The 4,460-nt window shown below is 48.6% G+C and overlaps 1 pseudogene; it reads left to right on the plus strand.

Annotated features, from left to right (window-relative positions):
- The first annotated feature begins 1,403 nt into the window (after window positions 1-1,403).
- On the plus strand, window positions 1,404-2,654 carry LOC144672926 (histone H3.3A-like; annotated as a pseudogene).
- The last annotated feature ends 1,806 nt before the right edge of the window (window positions 2,655-4,460 follow it).

Raw genomic sequence — 4,460 nt, forward strand, 5'->3', positions numbered from 1 at the left:
TAGCTGCCATCCAAAAGCAATGCAAATAAAGGGAAAAATACGTTTAATTAATGAACAAAATGGTGGCAGATGTTATAATGTAAGTTACTCTGTCTTGTTACAGTCACTGTTTACAAGATACTCGTTTACTGTCAGATTATTAATGAATTCTGCCTCGTTAGTCATTACTAAATCGAGTGTGGCCGGTTCCTCTCGGTTTTAAAATACCTTTTTTCAGCAAACTGTCCTGGGTTCAAGCTGCCAATTCACTGATTTCACTGAAATTCCGATTCAGCCCAGTTTAAGTGAAAGAGCCACCGTCGGATGTTCGGACACATAGAGAACTGTCGGCTGACTGTTGGTGTGAAGGGCCTTTCCTCTCAAGGAACTTTAATATTCCGGGAATGCTAAAAACAACCGCTGTTCCTGAATCTCCCTGTCGCTGAGACCAAATCTTTATCTGCACTCTCTCCTGTATATAAAACAATGCCCAAGACATTTCGGGTGTTTCCTCTTAATAAAGATAATAGGACTACGCCTACTCACCATTGGGGAATGGAACCCCGGTCTCCCGTGTGACAGACGGGGATACTAAGCACTATACTAACGAGGAACTACTGAACTTGGGCACAGAGTAGAAAAACCTGCGGTTAACTTCACTCCGTAACAAATGAAAATGCTGAAGTGGCAAAATGTGGGACTGGAGGGGGCTTCCATCAGTTGTTTCCGAGACTTCTGATTGAACTCACAGTTGTTCAATTGCTGTCAGGAACTTATGATGCTTAATAACCCACAAATTGATAGATTTGTTGAATGAAAGAAATTAAATTGTCCTCCGATCAGCACGTTCATATCGTGAAACATTCCTCTTTTGTGTAGTGTCTCGGTTTATCAATGGGAAAATCTGACCGCCAGTGAGATCCGCGGATGTAACACTCACACCAAACTTCCAGGGAAGTTGTCAATATGGGGAATTGTCAGCGAATACGCGGCACACGCCTTTGCTCAATAATGCGCACGACTGAGGAAGAAATGTAAATTCTGTACCTGCAGTGAAAGTCAAGGAGAGTTCGGAGACAATGAAAATGTCATCAATTCAGGTTATCTGTTTTGTGGCAAATCCTGGCAAAATAACACTTCTTCTGACACCATTTGGGACTTTTAACAATGATAGGGATTTATTTTTCCTCTTGAAACATTTCCCGACCAGGAACCCAATGAGGGGGAAAAAAAAACAAATGTTAAAATGAAAGGTGAATATATTTATGTTCACCCTGCAGTGACGGGGGAATCCTCCCACCCCCCCTGTCCCCTGTCATTATTGGGTCCAGCCTCCTGCTGGGCCGCCGTCTTGCATTTGTGCAGCAGCTGTTTATTATTCGGTTCAGCTCTGTCTCTCCCGTCACTGGCTCTCCATCCTGTCGATGGTGCTGTCTCATGAACTCCGAGAAGGTAACGCATTCGCTTATTAAAATCACAAGACAAAGGCTCTTTGAGTGAAACATTTGGACCCAGACCGAGTGTTTAGTTCACCACCCAGCAGCTCCTTGGAATTACATGCAATGCATTCACTTGCTTTATAAATGCCTGCTTACTGCGCATGTCCATTACCCACCCATGTGAGTTCAGCTGTTACCAAGTGAAGTCCAGCAGAATGTGGCTGTGAAAGCAGCTGGTGAGGGGCTCTGTGCCTCATTGGCCTGATGTGGTTGTTTTCATTCTGACCGGGGGCTAAACGTTGAGTCTCAGCCTCCTGCTGCCTTTCCTCCTTCCCTCTGGCTGCCTCACTCGGCTCCTTTCCGCTGTCACTGTACAGAGTGTCCGTTTTCACTAATGCTGAGCACCGCTCGGTTCCACAGGTGGAGATTCACACGGTCCTGGTGGTAGGTGGTTCCTCCTCCTCCTCATCCTCCAGCTTGGCCATTATCCCTGCAAACAGCAGTCGGCTAGGCTCCAACCCAGGCCCGGGTGAATGACACTGTTTTCCCTTTTTCTGTGGAGGGCCACTCCCATTGCCATGGTGACCAGCGGCAGCAGGCTGCACACTGACCTTGGTCTTCACTTTTTCACCTTCTGTGCGCTCGCTCCTGCAGCCCGGTCAGCAGCAGCGCCCACCTACAGATCAACAGTGTGCTGGGCGGTCTTCAGCTCCTTCTTTAACTCTGCAAAAGGAATATCTCAATGTCTCCGAAATAAGTCAATTCACACAAATAGGATTGAATAAAAGGGTTCTTTGTTTATTGCAGCTATTAGTATCTGCCTCTGTAAATCCACCAGCGGCAAAGCGCCCAGGAAGCAGCTGCCACCAAGGCAGCCCGGAAATGTCCCTCCACTGGCGAAGTGAAGAAATCTCATCGCTTCAGGCCGGGTACAGTCGCGCTACGAGAAATCCACCGATACCAGAATTCTACCGAATTGCTTATCCGCAACTGTCCTTCCAGCGCCTGGTGAGGGAAATTGCCCAGGGCTTCGAAACTGACCTGAGGTTTCAGAGTGCGGCAATTGGAGCATTTCAGGAAGCCAGTGAGGCCTACTTGGTTGGCCTGTTTGAGGACACCAACCTGTGTGACATCCATGCCAAAAGAGTCACCGTAATGCCCAAAGACACCCAGATTGCACGACGGAACCGGGGGCAGCGTGCTTTGCTTCATCACATTTCCTCCAGACTATTTTGAAGTCACATTTAAACATTTTCTAAAACATTATTGGACCGTAGGTTTGTCTTCTTGTGGGGGCTGAGCCTTTATTTTGTATTTTTGTTAGATTTGAGTGTTGATCGTGACTGAATGAGGAAATAGCGAAAGGTTTTGTAAACATTCCTTCGAACTCTTGGCTCAGGTTGCAAAATAAACATTAGTATCTTTACAAAAAATGAAATGGTCGAGATTGACCTATACATGCACGTCTAATCGGAGGTATTGAAGAAATGATTGTGCAGAGTGATTTTTTATGCAGTTTTCTGGCTAGTTTTACACTCTATGTTGTTCGCCATGACCCCAGGCCTATTCCCTAACCTTGCTTTTCCCTGTCACTGCGGCCTTCTCGATGTTACAGTCGGAGAAAATAAAGAACAAATCTTACCGCTTAATCTCAAAATTTTCCCCAAGACCTTCCCTCGCCCCTTCCATTTGACAGTGCGCGCCCCCACCTTCCTCTCGATCCTTCTTGTCGCTCACCGCAGACAGCCACTCGATCCTGGTCAGCAGCTCCGCGATCCAGAAAACCAGACCTAACTTTCGGGTCGCTGCGTCTGGATCTGCCGGGGACGCCGAGTGCTCGGCAGCAATAAGGTCACTGATGTCCAGATGGCCGAAAGGGATTGTAATAATAGTGGGCAAAGCCTGATAGGAACCTACAGAGGGAGTGAGAATGGTCAATGGTCAGAATGGCAGCAATGGTCAGAAAAGACTGAAAATTAGTGGCGGGAAGCAAAAAGATCTGGGAACAGTTTATCACAAGGATTGGTGACTATACCAATGTAGAGATTTGTTTGATCTCTATTGGAATGCAGATGTTTCTAGACCATTTTCATTTGGGTGTAATTATTAAACCTCCAGTGGACATTTTGTCCACTCTAAACTAAGTTGAAGAAAACATCTCCCAATGCGGGGATGGCACTGAGAAAGGGTGGAAACTGAAACAATTCTTGAATGAAGCATGAGCGGCAGATGAAGAGAGTTCCGCGGTTGAAATAAACATGTAGCGAGGATCATCTCCCGAATGTGCTGGAGGTTTTGCAGGTCCCCTTGTGGTGAGGACTGGCCTGTGGTCATATTTTATTTTCTCTCCATCCCGAAAGCAGGGAGTCCAATTTCTAGCCCAGGGTGCACCATGCGGGCTGACTCAGCACAGGGCCGAGTGCTGCATTACTAGCGGCCTCATCATGTGGAGGAGGTTTCAAACTGCAGCAGGAATGTGCCCCGTCTCCCTAAAGATCACATTCGGAGTATGAAGCAGAGAATTCTCCCAATGTCACAGCCCTTACACGCAGAAAGATTAGGTTAACGGGCCATTTATTTCAAAGAATATCCGAAAAAAATCAGGGTAGTTGTTTCAAGCCAGTTCTTCCCCCCTCTCGCCCGCCTCCCCCACTAAAAATAACTCCAGGCTGGTCATGCTTCCCTTCTCCCACCCTCTATCACCATGCCGTCCTGACTCACCCTCCCCCGTCTCCATGCTGGCCTGACTCCCCCTCCCCCGTCTCCATGCTGGCCTGGATCCCCCTCCCCCGTCTCCATGCTGGCCTGACTCCCCCTCCCCCGTCTCCATGCTGGCCTGATTCCCGCTCCCCCGTCTCCATGCTGGCCTGTCTCCCCCTCCCCCATCTCCATGCTGGCCTGATTCCCCCTCCCCCGTCTCCATGCTGGCCTGATTCCCCCTCCCCCGTCTCCATGCTGGCCTGACTCCCCCTCCCCCGTCTCCATGCTGGCCTGTCTCCCCCTCCCCCGTCTCCATGCCGTCCTGGATCGCCCTCCCCCGTA

Source organism: Cetorhinus maximus, unplaced genomic scaffold, assembly GCF_964194155.1.
Source record: "Cetorhinus maximus unplaced genomic scaffold, sCetMax3.hap1.1 HAP1_SCAFFOLD_145, whole genome shotgun sequence".
In the NCBI taxonomy this organism is placed as follows: Eukaryota; Metazoa; Chordata; class Chondrichthyes; order Lamniformes; family Cetorhinidae; genus Cetorhinus; species Cetorhinus maximus.